We start from the raw sequence: 22,428 nt of genomic DNA, 5'->3' as shown, positions 1-22,428 counted from the left end.
TAGATATGTTGGGTTACATAAAATGTGTTATTAATGTCAATTTATTCAGTTTCTTTTACTTTTTAAAGTGCAAATACTAGAAAAAAAATGACATGTTACTTACATAATATGGACAACTCTATTCTAGATACTGTAAGTATTCAAGATACCTAACATTTATCGAGTGGTTATCCTGTGCCTAGCGCATTGCAGAATGCTTTCCATGGATTATTTATTTATACCTCAAAATAACCTTGTTTTATAGAAATGTAAGGAAATTTACAAGAAATGGAAAATTATGTAACTTGCCCACAGTCATTCAATTATAAGTACAGCAGGTGAAAAATATTTATATCTAAGATGTTCAGAGGCAGACTGGGCACTGAGAACCAAATTATCTGAGAAAAAGTAGAAGAAAGTTGGCATGCTTAAACCAGACTCTTGGAGACATAAGAACTCCTTTGAAATATTTCAGCAACTGTCATGGGGGTGAGGAAATAAAGTTATTCCAAATGACTTCAGAGGGAGGAGGTTGATGACTACCAAATTGGTATCTCCTGCCAAAATTTTTCTTCTGAGCTCCAACGTTGTAAATCTAACTGCTTTCTGGACTCATCCATCTGCATGTCTCCTAGGCATTTCAAACTTAACATGGCCAAAGCTTGCTCTGGTTTCTTGTCCTCAAAACTTATTCCACCATTTGGCTTTCCAGACTCAGTAAACTGCCTCAACATCAATGTAATTTCTGATGATAAGACATGAGCTCTTTCTCCTCCCCTTCGCTCTGAATTGGTCACTCCCAACTCCTTGTGTGTTGAAAAATCATACCTCGATCATTTCTGTTCTGTATTGGTTATCTATGGCTGTGCAACAATTCACGTTGAAACTTAGTAGCTCAAAATAATGAACACCTAGTAGCTCATTTTTGGTGGGAGAGGGATCCAGGAGCAGCTGAGCTGGGTCCTCTGGCTTGGGGTCTCCCACGACACTTCAGTCAGAGAGTCAGCTGGTATTCTTCACTGGAGGAAAATTCACTTCCAAGGTTGGAAATTCACTTCCAAGTTCACTTCCAAGTTCACTTCCAAGTTTACTGGTGAGATTCAGTTCCTTGCTGGGTGTTGGCTGGAGGCAGTCCTTGCCCTGTGGGTCTCTCCGTTAGGGCAGCTAATATGGTACCTGCCTTCCATCAGAGTGAGTGAGTTAAGGCAAGGAAGATGGAAGAGGAAGTCTTTATAACCTAACCTTGGAAGTGACATTTCATCATTTTTGCCTCAGTATTTATTTATATTAAAAAATTTTTATAGGAGTATAATTGATTTACAATGTTGTATTAGTTTCAGGTGTACAGTGTATTTTTTAGAAATGAGTCACTGGGTCCAGGACGCATTCAAGTTGGGGGATCACGTGAACACCAGGCACCTAGGATCTTCTGTGCATCTTAGAAGGTGTTGGCAACAATGTTCCAACAAGGGCTGTGACCTCCGTGCTGTTGGTCACTGCCATTCTCACAGCCATAATATCTTGGCTGTTTCCTCCTCTCCAGCTCTGCTGCCCCTGTCCTGGTTCATTGTGATCTTTCACCTGGACAAGTCACAAGTTTCCCAGCTCGTTTTCCTGCCACTGTCTTTCTTCTCCTACCTGTGTCATGTGTCTGGCCTTGCGGATGAGGCAAGAATGGGTGGTGGTGGGGGGGTGAGCAGTAGATTTGCTTTCGGACCCATCCATTAGGGTCAGAGGAGCACTGACCTGTTGTCAGAGTGGTTAAGGTCCAGGTAAATAATGGGCACAGAGATGGCTTCTGGGATGATCAAGGGGAGGACTGGCCAGAGCAAGGAGAGTCCAACTCTTTGTCTGAGGAACCTAAGGACTCTGGCTCCTGTTTCAAAGAAAGGCCAAAATGCAGGCCTCTAAATATGGCTGCTTAGTAGGTGAGGAGCTCAGGCTGGTGAATGTGGGACCCGAAGCTCCATTCCGAATGCCATTCGTGTGACTGTGGCCTGGAACCAGGACTGGGCATCCTGGCAGGCTGCCAGTGACCACTGAGTGACCACTCCATTCACTCCAGCCTCGTGAGCCACTGGTTTCAGTATCACTTCCATGATTTCTAATTGCACAGAGAGGAGCTGTGCACCGGGAGCTGGGTTCCCCAAAAGCCTCCTTAGTGGCTATGAGAAAGGAGCTTCTCTCCGAGATTAGACGATACCTTCGCAATTTGAAGGACTTGCCCTGTTTTCTTTTTTCTTTTTAAAGCACAAGATAATGAAGAGAATGCAGGCAGCTCTAAGTCTGGATCTCAGCTCTGCCTGATTAGCTGTGTTTTACCCTTTGGAAGTTACTTAACCTCTCTGAGTCTCGACTTCTTGGTCTGTAAAGTGGGCATAGCAAGGCTTACCTCATGAATAAATAGAAGAAAATAGTCCCAGATACAGCACAATGCCTGTCCCACAGTAGGAACTCAAACCAAATTGTTTGGGTCACATCCCCTGGGGGACTCCACAGGGTCCCACCATTAAGGTGGTTTCTTCACTTACACAAGTGTTGTGGGTCTGATCCAGGTCTTCAGCAATGAGGAGCAGGAATCTGGAAGGAAAAGCCACTGTCTATTCTTCATAGGTGTCTTTGGAGCAGCACACAGTGTGACTAACAGCTGATGTTTATTCCAAGCACATTTCTTAGATTAACTCAATCGTCACAACAACACCAGGAGTTAGAAAATGTTATTCTCGTCCCACTTGACCCATAAGGAAACTGAAATGCAGAGGTGCTGAGTGAGTTACTCAATGTCCCTCAGCTCTTGTGGCCCTGGAATCCGTGTTGATTGTGACAGACCACTGCTTCTCAGCAGCACTAACTCTGGGCACCCCTTATTCCACCATTGGTTTAGATACTCAACAAATCCCTCTGTTCTCTTTATAAAGTCAAACGGCTCTTCCAGCCCCACCTGGTCGAGGTGGGTTATCCTTTTTGGCCACGCCATGTGGCATGTGGGATCTTACTTCCCCGACCAACCAGGGATTGAACAAGTGCCCCCTGCAGTGGAAGCGTGGAGTCTTAACCACTGGACCACCAGGGAAGTCTCCCTTTTTTTATATAAGGTCAAGAGTCTGTAACTTAGTGTACACACAACCAGGTAAGCTGATTTCTTGCCAGATTCCATATCAACAGGACTTGCTCCTATCTGAGGGTGCCGCATTTATTCCAGCATAATGCATGGCCCTGCTTAGATCCTCAGTAACTGTTGACTTAATTTGTTAATTACTTTAACACTGAACATTTACTATGTGCCAGATAATGTGGTGATATTCAGCTGTGGACAATGAGACCCCTATCCTTTCTAGGTGCTGGGAGATGCTGAAAGTCTAGTTGAAAGACTGATGTTTCAGGAAGGCAGATTTTGATTTGATGCAATGAAAATTTTTCTACCTCTCAGAGCTTTGCTGTGGGGCTGTGACGTTCCTATGGAAGGGGTGAGTTTTCTGTCCTCAGATGTGTTCAAACAAAGCCAGAATGGCCACTTGGTGGGGATGTTGTAGAGGACATAAAATATCGGAGAGGTACTTGCAAGGGAGGATTTTTAAGGTCCTTTCTAATTGCTGGGAATTAACATTTAAGAGAAATATGAACGCAACAAACATGATACAAACACAAGACAGGACCTTCTTAAAGCCTGTGACTGCAAGTCAGTGTGAGGAAAAGTGGGTGATCCTTGGATTTCCAAAAGCAGGCATGTGAAGGCACTGCTGACCTAGGATAGAGGCGGAGCTGCAGTTCACATTGGAAGTGACCTCCTGCAGCTGTAGAAATCACTCTTTGGAATACACAAAGGACACGTTGCAGGCGTGCTGTCATTTTGCGGCATCGCTAGGGAAATCAGCATCCCAGGGATGGCTGTTACCTGCCACTTGGACGGGAAATGTTGCACACCGAGCCTTGTTTTTCTGCTGCAAGAATTACTGTTCAGAGGCAGTGGCAAGGAAATCAATACAGAGGTACTAAACCCTCAATGAATGGCAGCAAAAGGCTGACCATGTTGCCTAAAACAGCTTTTTCTCAAAGCTGATTGTCTGGGGGGAGGGTGTCAACAAGAATTGATAGAGTTCCTAGGAGGTGTGGTTTCCAGGGTGCCACTACCCAGGGTAGAGAGAAGCAGCTGCCATGGGTTCATGTCCTGTTTAGTAGCCGAGTCATTGGGTCTGTTTTTGAGGGGCTTGGGGGCCAGTTGTGAGGGCTGAATGCTACCACTCCTCCCTCTTCCCCTGCTCTCGGGTCCTCTGGCAAAGGATCAATAGCTGGATGAGAAACAAAGTCCCGGTGTTAAAGATGATTGAGTGGGTGTCCGGCATCCCAAGTCAAAGTCCTCTGGGAGGAGTGGAGTTGGAAAAGGTTGGCCTGGCCACTAGGCTTAACTAGGTTTCCTGTTTCTTAGTCAATTTGCTTAAATCTGAGTTTGTTTTTACCAAACAAACCTACAACTCTGTAGAGAGAATGAACAACTTGGCAGGAGGGAGGGCACATTACCCATCAGTAAGACACGGCCCAGTAAAAGTCACAGCCCGATTGATCCCATCAGCCATGTGTCTCCCAAGGGATCTGAGAGCCGTAGGTAGCGATTTCCTTCCTTAAGGCCTGGGGAGAAACTTGAGAAGTTGTGGAAAAAGATGTTTCCGACTGAGCCATTTACTTGTGTGACTTTCCATTTCTGTGTCTATCAAGTGGGCACAAAATTTCTACCCTATCTCCCAGACTGGGTCGTTGTGAGAATCAAATGAAATCGACACCGTGGAAGTGCTTGGTAGCAGAATTGTCTATTTGCAACCTGAGGGAGGACGCCCAAGTGATAGAAAGAAAACAAAACAGGGAACTGGCACGTTTGGACCACTTACTGCGTTTTCAATACTGTGGAAGACTACAGAATCTCCTCAGATCCTCACAGCACCTCTGCAGGCAGGTATTCGCACTCTTACATACAAAAGAGGAAACTGTGGTAGCATGACCGACCATCCCGGTGTGCCCAGGAAGAGGGATCTCCTGGGACAGAGACTTTCAGTGCCAGACCTTGGAAGCTTTCAGGCAAGTGAACACGAGTTGTCACGCCCAACTTAAGTCCAAGGCTGAACAATTTTCCCAGACCTCCACAGCTGTTCGGTAGCAGGGTCTCGAGCAGAATGCAGGTCAGTTACCCTAGTCCTCATGTTCTTTCCTGCACCCCTTTCTTCGTAAACTCTAGCTGTTGACAAAAGGTGGACATATGAGTGGATTGCGTGCCAAGGAGCTGCAATAATCATTGTGATGGGGTTTAACAAGAGACAGAGGCTTTGTGAGAAAGGTGTGTTCTTTGCTATGGTGCTCGAGATTTCAATCTTTGATGGTTCTCTCTCTAATGATTTTCTTAAGAGTATACCTACATTGGATATGGGCATAGAGAAAGCTCTGTTATTAGTCAGGTGGTACATTGGCTGGCATCTTTAGAAGGGTTGTTTTCTCTTGTTCAGTGTCAGAGACAGCTTGTTATAAAGGTATGTTTGTGGGCTGTGTCATCAGGTCCCCTGATTCAGTATGTCCTAGGTTAAATAACCCCTTCCCTCAGTTCTCCTGGAACTATTGCAACAGTACATGTAACAGCCGTCTTCCCTGCAAAACATCCCTCAGTGACTTTCCATCATCTCCTGAATCAACTCAGGGTCTTTAGCCTGGCTGACAAGGTCCTCCAGAAGCTGGCCCCAAGGTCCCATGTGACCTCATCTCCTGCCATGCTTGGCCTGGACCCCAGCAGCCCCAACTGGTGTGTAATCTGGTTCACTGTGCCCTCGCTGCCTCCTACTGTCCCCCTTGCTTCCGTGATTCCTCCCCCGACATCTTCATGCAATCACTTCCTCCTGCTCTTATTTCAAGATTCAGTTAGGGCAACTGCTTCTCCAGGAAGCTGCCCCTGGCTTGCCCCCTAACCCCCACCCACTTTAGGTGGCCTCCTTCAGTACTGTTTGAATAACTCATCAGGATCTGCATTTCCCACTGGACTGTGAGTCTCTGGGGGGCAGGGGCTGGATCTCTTCTCCTATCATAATACTCCATAGGTGCTTGTTGAAACAGACCAGACCAGGATGGGGACAGGGGGTGCTGTTTACTTGGCGTGGGCTCTGTGAGCTCCCATAAACGTGATTCATGGTGATTACGCATACTCTGAGGACAACAGATTGTGGGACTAGGAGCTCAGCTATATTGCAAGCATCAGCTTCAATTGCTGTGGTGAAAAGAGATTAGGGAATAGCAAACTGACAACCTGGCTTATTCTAAGGGCTAAATTAGGAACAAGGTCGGTATATGCTGGTGGGAAAAAGAACGCTTCTGAGAAGGGGTGTATTTGAGAGGGAAACATGGGGGTGTGTATATGGTGCAGCTGAAAGTTAAAGTCAGAGGACTTTGGGTTCAGAAATTAACTCATGCCAGAGAGGCCACTTGGCAGAACTAAACTCTCTTTTATAGCACCTTCTTTCAGTTTTTAAGTATAATAATTTCATCAATTCCGTAACAGCAAGAACTTGTTTATTGCCACTGTATCATTATTGCCTGGCATGTAGTTGCTCAATAAATTTTTGTTTTATAAATGAATGACCACTGTAAAAACTGCTTTCTGCCTCTACTTTTTTTTTTTTTTTTTTTGCGGTACACGGGCCCCTCACTGTCGTGGCCTCTCCCATTGCGGAGCACAGGCTCCGGACGTGCAGGCTCAGCGGCCATGGCTCACGGGCCCAGCCGCTCCGCGGCGTGTGGGATCTTCCTGGACCGGGGCACGAACCCGTGTCCCCTGCATCGGCAGGCGGACTCTCAACCACTGCGCCACTAGGGAAGCCCGTGCCTCTACTTTTCACAGCTGCTTTCCCTCTACTCCACCTTATCCTTTAAGCCAGTCTGCTGTCCTCCATCCGATAGCCTCGCTGGTCTGGGAGAGTGAACCCCAGTTTCTGTCCACCCCATCTTCCCTATCTTTGTTTGCTCTAGAACTGCTTGGGCTGTGGTCCGTCTCTGGGGTGAGGACCTGGATTCTGCCTCTGGCCCCAGATCCTGGGTTTTATATCTGTGTTGCTTGACATCTAGACCTTGGCTTGCCCATGTCCATGGGGTTGGTCTGCCCCTGTGCTCCTAGAGCGCATCATTCTGGCTACAGCACTGTGGAAGCTGTCATCTCTGTTGGCTTTTTGGTGGGTCCTTGGGCAGTTCAGCCCCAGCCCTGGTGAGAAGAAGATGATACCTTCTTGTAATGGCTGACCCAGTGCTTCTCCCCAGAATACCTTCCATTTATGGCTGCTGCCTACCACCACATTTAAGATGTTAGAGTGGGCTGGACTCAGACCCGCTGCTTCTCTGGGGCCTAATATGGCCCTCCTCTTTATCTGAAGGTTAAAAAGCTCCACATTTATACAAGTATTGAATTTTTCAGTACAATATTAGCATAAAAAACAGACACATAGATCAAAAGAACAAAGCAGAGAACCCAGAAATATACCCACATATATAGGGTCAGCTAATTTTTGACAAAGGCTCTAAGAACACACAGTGGGGGAAAGGACAGTTTCTTCAGTAAATGCTTCTGGGAAAACTAGATGCACATGCAAAGAATGAAATTGGACCCTTGTGTTACACCATAAAAAAAATTAACTCAAAATGGATTAAAGACTTGAACGTAAGACCTGAAACTGTAAAACTCCTAGAAGAAAACATATGGGAAAAGCTCTTTGACATTGGTCTTGGCAATGATTTTTTGGGTCTGACACCAAAAGCAAAAGCAACAAAAGCAAAAATAAACAAGTGGGACTACATCAAACTAAAAATATTTCTGAACATACAAAAAAAATCAACAAAATGAAAGGGCAACGTACAGAATGGGAATAAATATTTGTAAACCATATATCTGAAAAGGGATTAATATTTGAAATATACAAGGAATTTTTACAACTCAATAACAAAAAACCAAATAACCCAATTTTGGGCAAAAGACCTAAATATATATTTTTCCAAAGAAGACATACAAATGGCCAACAGAAAAGATGTTCAACATCACTAATTATCAGGGAAATGCAAATCAAAACCACAGTGAGACATCATCTCAAACTTGTTAAGATGCCTGTTATCAAAAGGATAAGAAATAACAAGTGTTGGTGAGGATGTGAAGAAAAGGGAACCCTTGTGCACTGGTGGTGGGAATGTAAACTGGTGCAGCCACTATGGGAAATAGTATGGAGGTTCTTCAACAAATTGGAAATAGAACTACCATACGATCCAGCAATTGCATTTCTAGGTGTATATCCAGAGGAAATGAGATCACTGTCTTGAAGAGATATCTGCACTCCCATGTTCATTGCAGCATTATTCACAATAGCCAAGATATGGAAACACCCTAATAAGTTCGTTGGTAAATGAATGGATAAAGAAAATGTGGTCTCTATACACAATGGAATATTATTCAGCCACAAAAAATAAGGAAATCCTTACATTTGCAACCACATGGATGAACCTGAAGGTATTATGCTAAGTGAAATAAGCTCGACAGAGAAAGAAAAATACTACATGGTATCAAATACATGTAGAATCTAGAAGAAAAGTCAAAGTCATAGAAACAGAGAGTGAAATGGTGGTTGCCAGGGGTGGGGAATAGAGGAAATCGGGAGACGTTGGCCAAAGCGTATAAACTTTCAGTTATGAGTAAATTCTGAGGATCTAAAGTACAGCATGGTAACTATAGTTAATAATATTGCATTGTGTACTTGCAATTTGCTAAAAGAGTAGATCTTAAGTGTTCTCACACCAAAAAAAGCAACTATGTGAGGTGATGGATGTATTAATTAACTTGACTGTGGGTATCATTTCACAATGTATACGTATGTCAAATCTTCACACTGTCCACTTTAGATATATTACAGTTTTATTTGTCAGTTATACCTTAATAAAGCGGGAAAAAGTCTTGGGTTTTGTTTTAAAAGAGCCACAGAAATTAGCCTTCTGGAGGTCTTCCAAGGAAACAATCACCTGTGGTTAGGCTGGGTCAGAAGTGCCCATTCTGGAGGAATTATAGTCACAATGAATGCTCTGTGTGTGCATGTGTGTGTGAGTCTGCATGTGTGTGGTGTACATGACATGTAAATCCATGTATGGGTGTATATATGATGTGTATACCTGTGTGTAGCATGGATGTGTGGTGTGTACACACTGTGCATACACATGTGGTATGTGTGCATGGTGTGTACACACGTGTGGGTTGTGTACACGGCGCATATACATGTGTGTGCACATGGCATGCATATGCATGTGTGTATACATCTGTGGTGTGTATGTGTGGGATATACATGGCATGTATATGTGTGTGGTGTGTGTAAACATTGGTGCATGTGTAGGTATGTGGTATGCATAGTGTGTATATGTGTGTGTACATGTTTATGGGGGGTGTGGGTGCTTATGGTATGTATACACTCAAGCGTGTGCATGAGGTATATACATGGTGCATAAACACATTTGTGGGTCCTGAGGTCCAGGGAGGGTGGACACAGGTGCTGCTCAGGGCCATTTGAGCAGGAAATGACCTGAAGGGCACCCATGAGCCGAGGTCTGTGGTCAAGGAGCTGCGTGGAGCCTCAAAATCCAGAAGCTCGAAGCAGAGCCATAGTGGGAAGTCAGGAGAGAGAGCAGGAGACCTGTTAGACACGGCCCAGTATGAGGTCACGGGCAAAGGGGTGCTGGCATCTCCCTTTCCATAGCTAAGCAGTCTGTGTCAGCTGGCTTAAAGGGAAGCCCCTGGGAAGAAAACTTGGGGTGCGTGCCTTTGTTGGTCATTATTTTTATTTATTTATTTATTTATTTTCTACATCTTTATTGGAGTATAATTGCTTTACAATGGTGTGTTAGTTTCTGCTTTATAACAAAGTGAATCAGTTATACATATACATATGTTCCCATATCTCTTCCCTCTTGCGTCTCCCTCCCTCCCATCCTCCCTATCCCACCCCTCTAGGTGGTCACAAAGCACCAAGCTGATCTCCCTGTGCTATGTGGCTGCTTCCCTCTAGCTATCTGTTTTACGTTTGATAGTGTATATGTGTCCATTCCACTCTCTCACTTTGTCACAGCTTACCCTTCCTCCTCCCATATCCTCAAGTCCATTCTCTAGTAGGTCTGTATCTTTATTCCTGTCATACCCCAGGTTCTTCCTGACTTTTTTTTTCTTAAATTCCATATATATGTGTTAGCATACGGTATTTGTCTCTCTCTTTCTGACTTACTTCACTCGGTATGACAGACTCTAGGTCCATCCACCTCATTACAAATAGCTCAATTTCATTTCTTTTTATGGCTGAGTAATATTCCATTGTATATATGTGCCACATCTTCTTTATCCATTCATCCGATGATGGACACTTAGGTTGTTTCCATCTCCTGAATATTGTAAATAGAGCTGCAGTGACCATTTTGGTACATGACTCTTTTTGAATTATGGTTTTCTCAGGGTATTTGCCCAGTAGTGGGATTGCTGGGTCATATGGTAGTTCTATTTGTAGTTTTTTAAGGAACCTCCATACTGTTCTCCATAGCGGCTGTACCAATTCACATTCCCACCAGCAGTGCAAGAGGGTTCCCTTTTCTCCACACCCTCTCCAGCATTTATTGTTTGTAGATATTTTGCTGATGGCCATTCTGACTGGTGTGAGATGATATCTCATTGTAGTTTTGATTTGCACTTCTCTAATGATTAATGATGTTGAGCATCCTTTCATGTGTTTGTTGGCAGTCTGTATATCTTCTTTGGAGAAATGTCTATTTAGGTCTTCTACCCACTTTTGGATTGGGTTGTTTGTTTTTTTGTTATTGAGCTGCATGAGCTACTTGTAAATTTTGGAGATTAATTCTTTGTCAGTTGCTTCATTTGCAAATATTTTCTCCCATTCTGAGGGTTGTCTTTTGGTCTTGTTTATGGTTTCCTTTGCTGTGCAAAAGCTTTGAAGTTTCATTAGGTCCCATTTGTTTATTTTTGTTTTTATTTCCATTACTCCAGGAGGTGGGTCAAAAAGGATCTTGCTGTGATTTATGTCATAGAGTGTTCTGCCTATGTTTTCCTCTAAGAGTTTGATAGTTTCTGGCCTTACATTTAGGTCTTTAATCCATTTTGAGTTTATTTTTGTGTATGGTGTTAGGGAGTGATCTAATCTCATACTTTTCCATGTAGCTGTCCAGTTTTCCCAGCACCACTTATTGAAGAGGCTGTCCTTTCTCCACTGTACATTCCTGCCTCCTTTATCAAAGATAAGGTGACCCTATGTGCATGGGTTTATCTCTGGGCTTTCTATCCTGTTCCATTGATCTGTCTTTCTGTTTTGTTTTTTTTTTGTGGTACGTGGGCCTCTCACTGTTGTGGCCTCTCCCATTGTGGAGCACAGGCTGTGGACATGCAGGCTCAGCAGCCATGGCCCACGGGCCCAGCCGCTTTGCAGCATGTGGGATCCTCCCAGACCGGGGCACGAACCCACGTCCCCTGCATCGGCAGGCAGACCCCCAACCACTGCGCCACCGGGGAAGCCCTATCTTTCTGTTTTTGTGCCAGTACCATGCTGTCTTGATTACTGTAGCTTTGTAGTATAGTCTGAAGTCAGGGAGCCTGATTCCTCCAGCTCTGTTTTTCGTTCTCAAGATTGCTTTGGCTCTTCGGGGTCTTTTGTATTTCCATACAAAATGTGAAATTTTTTGTTCTAGTTCTGTGAAAAATGCCAGTGGTAGTTTGATAGGGATTGCATTGAATCTGTAGATTGCTTTGGGTAGTAGAGTCATTTTCACAATGTTGATTTGACAAGCATTTTTAGCATTTGTGCAGCTGGAATACCTTGCATGAGGTGCTGATGATACTGAGACAAATCATATGGGGTTCCTGGCATCACAGAAAACAAATATGAGGAATGAGGTGTCAGGGGTGCCATGGGGGTGGGGGGAAGAGGAAGGGGACAAGGGAAGGAGTGAGGGGGAGGGCAGAAGGGAGAAGCAGATTTCTAGGACCAGGAGAGGCACACAGGACAGAGGCTGACCCCCTGCTTGCAGTAAGAATAGTTCATTGGAACTGAATGCCCTTGTGTGATTGGTTCTAAGTCTCCTCCTTTAAAATATTTACTGTATCTTTGAGTGTTTATTAAAATAAAGTGGAGCTGGAATCCTTCCTGGGTCTGTGGGCTTCCCATCTCCCTTCTTACCCATCTTCCCCCCCCGCACCCCAGAGACCCAGACACCTAAATCTGGCCCCTCCAGCCCCTGCCATCCTGCCATCCTGCCATCCAACCTTCCCCCAAATCCCAGACCTCTGGGGGAGGTTTAGGAGGTCATTAGGGAGACAACAGCCTCCTCTCCTCTCCCCACAGTGCAGTTTCTGAGTGTTTGCTGTGTTAGCAGATTTGATGGATGGTGGCAAATGCTTAAGGATAAGATATTGTAATCAGGAGAGTGTCTCCTCCCTCCATCCTTCCTCCTCTGTCCCTGGATCTGGTGCTCACCGTTTTCTGTAGTGTCAGCAGATGGATGGATGGCTTTTGCTAATGCTTTGCTGGAGTTGTAGAACGTGTAGCAGGAGAAACCCTGCAGGCTCACCAGAGAAAGAGGAACAGGAATAGCTCAGGGACGTGGAGAAACTGAGCTGGGAAAGGGGACCAGTGTATATTAGAGTGCACTGGACGTTCCTGCTGCAACCCTGCCTGCAGGGCTCACTCAGACACCAAGTTGTTGCTAGTGTGCCTGGTGGTCTGGTCTCTGTTACTCGACCTCCCAAGTTGGACAATTGCAACAGGCTTTTATCTGGTATGCTCAGTCCAGTCTAGAACCCTTCTATACTTCCATCCAGCACTCTTGGGGCCGTATTGATCAGCCATATTGATCTCCTCATGCATAAGCCCCCTTTAGAGTGCTCCCTCACTCTCATACCTTCCATGGCTCCCCACTGCCCATCAAATCTTGTGCAAACCCCACAGATCCTTGACCAGACTGGAACCTCTTTACCATGTGTTTGTGGTTAAACCCCTTAAACTCTCTGAACTTCACTTTCCTTGGTCACAAAATTACAATTACCTATTGGGAGGATAAACTGTAATCAGGCAGGTTAAAACACTTTGTTAGCTGAAATATAAGGCCTGTGTCAAGAGCCCAAGTCGGGGAAGTACCTAATGGGAGCAGCTGTCCCCAGTGGTCAGCAAGGCTGGGAAGGTGAGAGAGGACCAAGGATGCAGAAGGCAGGAGCCTTCCTACTCCAGCCGGCTCGCCTGGGGTGTCAATTTCTCCCTCCGCAGCCGGTCGGGGTTTCAGCTCTCCATTACACGTCCTCACACACATTTCTCAGCTCTGCCACGTCGAGGTGCCCACTCCCATCTCAGATCCTGGCTGTCACCCAAACACACAACACCCAGCGAGGATAAGACTTCCCAGTGTGGCCGTGAGGATTGTGCACGAGACAGCAATAACACGATGCCGGGCACACAGTGCAGGCTCAGTACATGTTGACAACACCAAAACACAGAGTCGTATGTGTACCAAAGAAACAAGGGCTTATGCACCCATCTGTTTCAGAGGTTTCCTCACTCATCAGAATTTACAGAAAACACCATCCGTTCATCTCTTGCAGGCATTAACCAGGGATGTGGAAAGAGCTTAGATTAACTTGTTAAATCCATCAAAATGGTATTTGTTAAAATGGGCTTTTATGTGTTGACCACATAAATATTCATCACTTCATGGCCATGCCCAAGCACATACCACTGCTTCTGTTTGCCCCCCGACGTTGTCAGCAGAAAACATCACGTGACAGCAAAATGGAACATGCGTTATTTACCCAACGCTGTGTTGGGACACGTCGGAGCTGGACTCTGCCAGGAAAGGGCTTTTCTTGCAGACAGCAAGCAGCTGCTACCGCCTTCCCTGCCATCCTCCACAGAGCGACTCACGGCCTATTTTCCCCGCCATTCCCGAGCGCGCAGAGTGCTGGCTTCATCCATCAAACTCATGTCCTTTTTTTCAGGAGAAAGAAATCGATAGAAATTGATTTGAAAATGTCAAACTTTATCAACTGCCAACTGTCACTCCAAGACAGATATCTTCTGCATGGTGTAAATGTTTGATTTCACCAAGATTCTTTTCTTGCCTGACAGTCTGGGGTGTCAAGCCACGAATCAACCCTCACATATTCTCTGGGGGCCGATTAGAAAGGGAGGTGGCATAGCGCAGTGGCTAAATCAGGAGCCAGACTGCTTTAATTGCTGTGTGACATTGGGAAACGTATTTAACTTCCCTGAAACTCAGAAATCTCATCTTACGCCTTAGGATGATAGTTGGATATATATCATATGGTTGTGAGAATTAAATGATAACCCGTGTAAACCACTTATAAAATGTGGAGACTATTGTAAGTGCATAATAAATATTAACCACTTTTTATTATTTGTATGCCACTTTGCTAGGCATTGAGGAGTTTAAATAAGGCTTGTTGGGGGAGGTAAGGCATACGCAAGGCAAGCAGGGCAGCCAATCCATGGAAGGATGACAGAGCCTGGAGTCTGAAGTCCCGGGTTTGAATTTCAGCCACTCATTAGCTCCAGGGTTTTGAGCGGTTTCCCTAGAAAACAGTTTAACCTGTAAAATGGGGATGCAAATCACAGTGATTGACAAGCAAGCTTGTTATATATTTCTAGTTACACAACCACTTTGAGACTAGAAATGCACAGTGCATGGGTTACTGATTTTATGATAGCCCCGAAAAGGTCATTTTGTGATATTGAGTGATAAATGCTAAATGCCAAATGTGTAGGACAGAGAAAGGTTCCGTGTCAAGAGAGACATTTGGGGCAGAGGTTGTCATAAGGGTCTTCCAGAATGGGTGGGATTGAACTGGGTTTTGCCAGGTCAAGTCCAAAGAAGACTGCCTGGAACGTACTGGGCTGAGTTATCGCCAACACAGGTATAAGCTTAGTAGAGGCCTTGATGCAGTAACGAGGAATTCTGGCATGATTTTCTACACTTTGGGAAGAATCTAGATTATTAATGTCAGGTGTGTCATCTGATCTGGGGGTCAGTAACTACTTGGCTTCTGCAGGGAGCGTGGCTGAAATGTGACAAGAGTCAGGTCAGAGACACAGGCAGGGGCTCATCCAGTTGGCCAGGTGAGAAATGACGATGACCAGGGCCAAGGCGCTAGCAGTGGCAATGGAGAAACGCGGACAGATGCGAGGTCTTTTTGGAGGTAGAGCTATCAGGACTTGCTGATTTAGTCATTCAGTTCATTAATTCAAGTGTTCTCGGCTCTGGGGATATAGCAGCATGCAAAAGAAGCAAAAATGTGCTTATGCTGCTTAAGTACTGGTGGGAGGGGAAAAGCAGGGGAAGGAGAAGGCAGGAGGAGGATAATTCCCAGGTTTCCTGCCTGAGGGGATGGTGTGCAGCTATTTGCTTCCTAATGTGAATTTGAGGAACTTAGTCACAAACTGCTGAGATGCACTGGCTTGCCTTGACTACCACTTCCTCCTTTCCTTTAAGAGGCCTCTTCTAGGTGTCTCGTGCTTTCTATGTCGCAGTTTCTATGTCCTAGGGCCGGGGGCTAGTGGGACTAATGGGAGTGACTTCTTGCGGCTGTGTTAATGCGCTGAAAGGTCCTTCTTAACAGAGTCTCTCCACTCAGCTTGTAGGGCCCCATCAGCTTGTCCAGTGCACATCCCGGGGGGTATGGATGGTCCCCCTCCATCGTCACACTCTGCAAGGTGCCGTTCAAGACCCGTTCGCCTCCTTGCCCTTTGCAGCCACGGGAGGCCTCATATTGTTACTGAATTGGTGGACCGGACCCACGCTGGGGTCCTAGCCCTGGGTTGAAACCCCTTGTCTCGGCCAGGGAGGTGCTTTTTCCGATCCAATTCACTCAGTCAATAATGAAACCGATGCTGAGACTGGAACAGCGCAAGCTTTATTCAATGGCCAAAGAATGGAGACGTGGGAACCTAGTTCACCAATCAACTTCTCAGCACAATTCAGGCGGAGACACCAAATACACAGGAGGGTCGAGGGAAAAGGGAGGGAATTAGGAAGAGCGGGAGGAATATTCATGTGTTATCTAAGGACAGGAGTGTGGTTTGGACCTGAAGCAGCTCTCCTTTTCAGTCCCTGTATGGGCTTTTCTGGTTGTTGTCATGGCAATCGTCCACTGTCATGGCGCTGGTGGGTGTGTCATTTAACATGCTAATGTATTACAGTGAGCATGTAACGAGGCTCAAGGTCTACTGGAAGTCAAATCTTCTGCCATCTTGGGCCTAGTTGGTTCTCAGCAGTTCCTGTTTTTTTCTCTTTTCAGCTTCCTTCTGATACTCCGATAAGAGTACTTGGTTTTTATTCCAGGGAGGGGCAGGTGCCCCACATTGGGTAGCACGTGGCAGCTTCCAGGTTGAATCTGATTTGAAGAAGGTCCCACCTGGACAGGTCATCCAGTTTCCATGTGCCTTTCCGTAGTCCGTAATCCAAACACTTCCTTCTGCATTTTACTATATAACCATGTCTTGCTGACCAGACAACTTTGGACGCAGCAAACTAAGAGGGGATGAAATTCTAGAAGAAAAACCCAGCAGAAACCAAGGTGTGGAGGTAGGAAGTTTCAGGCGGAATTTGGCTGATGACGACAGTCCATCCAAAGTCGATGCTTGGGATGCCTTTGGGAGACGGCAAGGGCTTTTTTGAGTGTCCGTCGCCAACGGGTGAGCCACCTTCACCTCCCTGCTGGGTGAATACGGGGAAGAAGCCTCTTAGAATTTTAAACGATCCCAGTGAACATAATTTCTGCAATTACCGATGTTCAGTAATTATGCTAATGCTGATTCACAAAGAGCTGTTATTTGCTCAGCGTGTTCTGTGCACATTATCTCCTTACCTGACTGTTTTTGCACAGCAGTTATGGTTTGCTTGTCATGGTAAGGGATGTTTGCATCTTTGAGCTTGTCAAGGCACTAGAAGGAGAGCTAAAGTTCTGGTCCACCCCATCAGAAGATTTTCTGATGGGCTTCTTAATGAGAAGGGAAGGAAAGGGGAACAAGTGAAAAGGCAGCAGGAAAGGGAACCTCCGTTTGACTGAAGGGGAAATTATAGTTCAGAGGTGAAGAAAGGGGCACAGGGACAATCACGGTAGAGATCTGTAAACTTATCTTTCTGATTCCAGGTATGGCCTCTGGTAATTAGGAAAGTTGAGAGGCTGCCTGGTCTCCCCGTTCTGTAACAGTGACAGTGCTTTGCTTGGCTTGAACTGGTCAAGTCCCATTTTTAGTCTCTGCTTCGAGTTGTAAGAGCACTTAGAGACCATCTAAGACATTAATTCTGAAAGTGTGGTCTCTTGGCCAGCAGCATCAGCATCACCTGAGAATTTGTTAGAAAATGCAAATTCTGATGAAAAAGAATATATATATAAAACTGAATCACTTTGGTGTGATGTACAGAAGAAATTAACACATTGTAAATCAACTGTGCTTCAATAAAATAAATTTTTAAAATTATTTATTTATTTTTGGCTGCGTTGGGTCTTTGTTGGTGCGTGCGGGCTTTCTCTAGTTGCGGCGAGCGGGGGCTACTCTTCGTTGCGGTGCGCGGTGGCTTCTCTTGTTGCAGAGCATGGGCTCTAGGTGCATGGGCTTCAGTAGTTGTGGTATGCGGGCTCAGTAGTTGTAGCTCTAGGGCTCTAGAGCACAGGTTTAGTAGTTATGGTGCACAGGCTTAGTTGCCTGGCGGCATGTGGGATCTTCCTGGACCAGGGCTCAAACCTGTGTCCCCTGCATTGGCAGGCGGATTCTTAACCACTGTGCCACCAGGGAAGTCCAATAAAATAAAATATAAAAAATGCGAATTTTGGTGCTCCACCCAGACGTATTGCATCAGAAACGCTCGGGGTTTCTGTGTTTTAACCAGCAATCCATCTTCGAACAGGCCCTCCAGGTGAGTCTGATGCGTGTTGAAGTTTGAGAATTACATTCTAGGTCCTTGATACTTAAAAGTATGGACCACAGATCAGCAAGCAGCATGAACCACATCTGCAAGCTTGTTACTAAGGTGACATCTCAGGCCACACCCAGACCTACCCAGTCAGAGCCTGTATTTGAACAAGATCCCTAGGTGATTTGCATACACACTAAAGCTTGAGTATCACTTATTCAAGTCCAAATGTCCCCATTTCCTGTTGACAAGAGGCAAAATGACTTGTTGGATGTCCCACCAATTACTAACAGAACTAGACTGCTATTATTCTTACTAATTCAGGGTTATGTGTTTTTTTGTTGTTGAGTTGTATGAGCCGTTTGCACATGTTGGAAATTAAGCCCTTGTCAGTTGCATTGTTTGCAAATATTTTCTCTCAGTCTGAAGGTTGTCTTTTTGTTTTGTTGATGGTTTCCTTCGCTGTGCAAAAGCTTGTAAGTTTGATTAGGTCCCATTTGTTTATTTTTACTTTTATTTTTATTGCTTTTGGAGACTGACCTAAGAAAATATTGGTATGATTTATGTCAGAGAATGTTTTGCCTATGTTCTCTTCTAGGAGTTTTATGGTGTCATGTCTTATATTTAAGTCTTTAAGCCATTTAAAAAATTATTTGTTTATTTTTGGCTGCATTGGGTCTTCATTGCTGTGGGCGGGCTTCCTCTAGTTGTGGCAAGTGGGGCTACTCTTCATTGCGGTGCGCGGGCTTCTCATTATGGTGGCTTCTCGTTGCGGAGCATGGGCTCTAGGCGTGTGGGCTTCAGTAGTTGTGGCACATAGGCTCAGTAGTTGTGGCACATGGGCTCAGTAGTTATGGCTCACAGGCTCTAGAGCACAGGATAGTCGTTGTGACACACGGGCTTAGTTGCTCCGTGGCATGTGGGATCTTCCCGGACCAGGGCTCGAACCTGTGTCCCCTGCATTGGCAGGTGGATTCTTAACCACTGCGCCACCAGGGAAGTCCCATGCCATTTTGAGTTTATTTTTGTGTATAGTGTGAGGGAGTGTTCTAACTTCATTGGTTTACATGCATATTCCTACTCATTTTAATAACTAACATTTATTGTGTGCTAACTGCAGTCATTCTCTTGGAGTGTCTGTCGCCTACCTCACTGTTAATATGCTCTAAAGAGGGCCTTCTATGTGCCCAGAATTGCTCCCTGGATTTTTCCATTTAATTTTCACCATATCCCTTTGAGGTATTAGGTTGGCCAAAAAGTTCATTTGGGTTTTTGGTAAGACATTATGGAAAAACCCAAACAAACTTCTCAGCCAACCCAAAAAATACATGAGAAATCCTCTTTTTAGAACGATCCTCTGGCCAGATAATTGAAAATGTCAACTAAGACAGGAAATCATACAAAATATACACCCCCCCCAAACATTTAATTTCAGCCTAAACATGTAAATGTATGTACATTCATCAGTCTATAGATGTGGCGGGTCAATGTCTTTTCCTTGAGTTCAGTCTTTTTTTTTTTCTTTCTGACTTTAAGTTTCCATATCTTTTATGATACCTGGTTTGGCTTTCTTTAGAGTGAGAAAGTTTAGGGAGAGAAGAAGTCTTAGGACAGAACCCAACTAGAATTTTATTTTTCTCAAACTCCTAATTCTATAGAACTTTTAAAAAAGTGATTTGCCTTGTGCAAAGTATTCAGAATTCAATTCAGACACATTGAAATATATGATAAAGTCTGTGATTATAGTAACCAGTATAACTGGTATAAGCTGGCTTAGAACCAACGCAAAAGTAAACAACTCAACTATCAGAAGCAGATGCGAATGGGTACATTACAGAGCAGTGCACTACCCCTGAATGGGGACCCGTCTCATTGCCAAGAGCTGCAATGCCGACCCAGGCAGTTGGAGTCCAGAGCCCCCATGACACTCCCTTGATTGTGTTTTTTAGGTAAAAAAAAAAAAAGGGGGCTTCCCTGGTGGTGCAGTGGTTGAGAATCTGCCTGCCAATGAAGGGGACATGGGTTCGAGCCCTGGTCTGGGAGGATCCCACATGCCGTGGAGCAACTAGGCCTGTGAGCCATGGCTGCTGAGCCTGTGCATCTGGAGCTTGTGCTCCGCAAGAAGAGAGGCTGCGACAGTGAGAGGCCCGCGTACCGCGATGAAGAGTGGCCCCCGCTCGCTGCAACTAGAGAAAGCCCTTGCACAGAAACGAAGACCCAACACAGCCAAAAATAAATAAATAATAAATAAATAAATAAATAAATAAAAATTTAAATAAAAAGGTTATGAAGAACCTAGGGGCAGGATGGGAATAAAGACACCGATCTACTAGAGAATGGACTTGAGGACACAGGGAGGGGGAAGGGTCAGCTGGGATGAAGTGAGAGAGTGGCATGGACATATATACACTACCAAATGTAAAACAGATAGCTGGTGGGAAGCAGCCGCATAGCACAGGGAGATCAGCTTGGTGACCAAGCTAGAGTGGTGGGTGCTTGGTGACCACCTAGAGTGGTGGGATAGGGAGGGTGGGAGGGAGACGCAAGAGGGAGGAGATATGGGGATATATGTATATGTATAGATGATTCACTTTGTTATAAAGCAGAAACTAATGTACCATTCTAAAGCAATTATACTCCAATAAAGATGTTTAAAAAAATTAGATAATCAGTCACTTTATCTTGGCAAACTATAAATACTTCTCCAAATACGCTCTTCTTCCTGCACTCCCCCTGAATCTGTACTTAACTTTGGCAGTAGAACTTGGTGTTCTTGAGAGACCAGGCTAAATGTCTAAGCATTGTCGGGAGGAAGGAATTTTTCTTTACTGTCTAGGTTCTTCCAGCTGGTTGAAGAATTAAATTGACATGAGACAGGGTAACAGGAGAAAATCAAGCAAAGTTTGATGACATGTATACATGGGAGAGACCCAGAAAAACTGAGTAACTCACCAAAAACCCTTGCCTTAAATGCCATCTTCAGCTAAAGACAAAAGAGGATGCTGAGAATGCTGGTTTGGGACTTCAGAGAGCAGGAAGGCAATTCACACGAAGATGGAAAAGCAAGTGTTTGTTAAACAGATGTTTGCTGGACCCTGCAGAGAAGGTGGGCTACAGAGAGGAATTTTGACAAACAGACTTTGCTGGGTTCCTTCCTGTCTACACACCTGGTTCATACTATAGTTATCTCTGGTGATAGCGCCCTTCCTGGAATAGGTCCTCTGTCTACATTCTTTTAGGCAGTTAGGGGGAAGGTAAAGTTTCTTCCTGAGTCTTTTGGGCCTTGATTGTTTTCAGATCAAAATAATTTGCATGCCAGGGAGACATTTTGGGGCGACAAATTTTGCTCCCCTGCACCATTAATATTCTCTGACAAAACACCATCAGTGCACTGTCTCATGGCAGAGGACCAGTTAATGGAGAAAATAACAGCAGAAGGGGGAATTAATTAGACTGAGATTTTAGTTGAACCACTTGAAAAAGTGTCCATGCATGGCATGTATTCCCTCCTCAAGCCATGTCCCCATAAGACCCCATACATACCTTTTATTATGTGAAGTGTTATACAACCGATGAAATTCTTTATCCTATGATCCTGGTTCGGGTATTATTTTTCTGCCTCATCTCTTTCTATTTGACTTGTTGCAAATTACTGAACTTGTATGACCTATCTGTAAAATGAGGATGAGAATGGTACCTCTCTACCTATTAGGGTTGAAGACAGGTGTTAATAGAAAATACTTAGTATAAAACCTGGCACTAGTAAATGCCAATAAGTAGTTGCTATTTTTGTTGTTGTTTTTCCAATCCCTCTTCCCTAGGGACATGGTGAAAGGCTTAATTAGATATAGCTAAGGGCAAACATTCTGTCAGACTTCTCTTGGTCTTGTTTTATAATCCTAGCTCAGTGCCTAGAACACAGTAAATGCCTGATAAATATTTGTGGAAATTGAATAAATGAATCTTGGGTTAGTGTTCTTCACTGTTCTCTTCCTGCATCCGATTATGGTCTCTATAATAAGCGTTGTTTCCCAATATCGAAACCTTTCGTACTTCGTTGTTTCAAAGAATTCTCAGTCTCTCCATCCGCAGTTGCCTATAGTCTCCGTATATTCAGTACAGACTTCTTTCTTTTTTTTTTTTTAACCAGGCATCTTTATTGGAGTATAAATGCTTTACAATGTTGTGTTAGTTTCTGCTGTACAACAAAGTGAATCAGCTATATGTATACGTATATCCCCATATTCCATCCCTCTTGAGCCTCCCTCCCACCCTCCTTATCCCATCCCTCTAGGTTGTCACAAAGCACTGACCTGATCTCCCTGTGCTATGCAGCAGCTTCCCACTAGCCATCCATTTTGCATTTGGTAGTGTATATACGTCAGTGCCACTCTCTCACTTCATCCCAGCTTCCCCTCCCGCCCCACCCCGTGCCCTCAAGTCTGTTCTCTACATCTGCCTCTTTTTTCCTATCCTGCCCCT

The sequence above is a fragment of the Aethalodelphis obliquidens genome, unplaced genomic scaffold, assembly GCF_003676395.1.
Source record: "Aethalodelphis obliquidens isolate GAN/ISIS:26980383/991018 unplaced genomic scaffold, ASM367639v1 scaffold42, whole genome shotgun sequence".
Classification (NCBI taxonomy): Eukaryota; Metazoa; Chordata; class Mammalia; order Artiodactyla; family Delphinidae; genus Aethalodelphis; species Aethalodelphis obliquidens.
Note: the sequence above shows the minus strand (reverse complement) of the source record.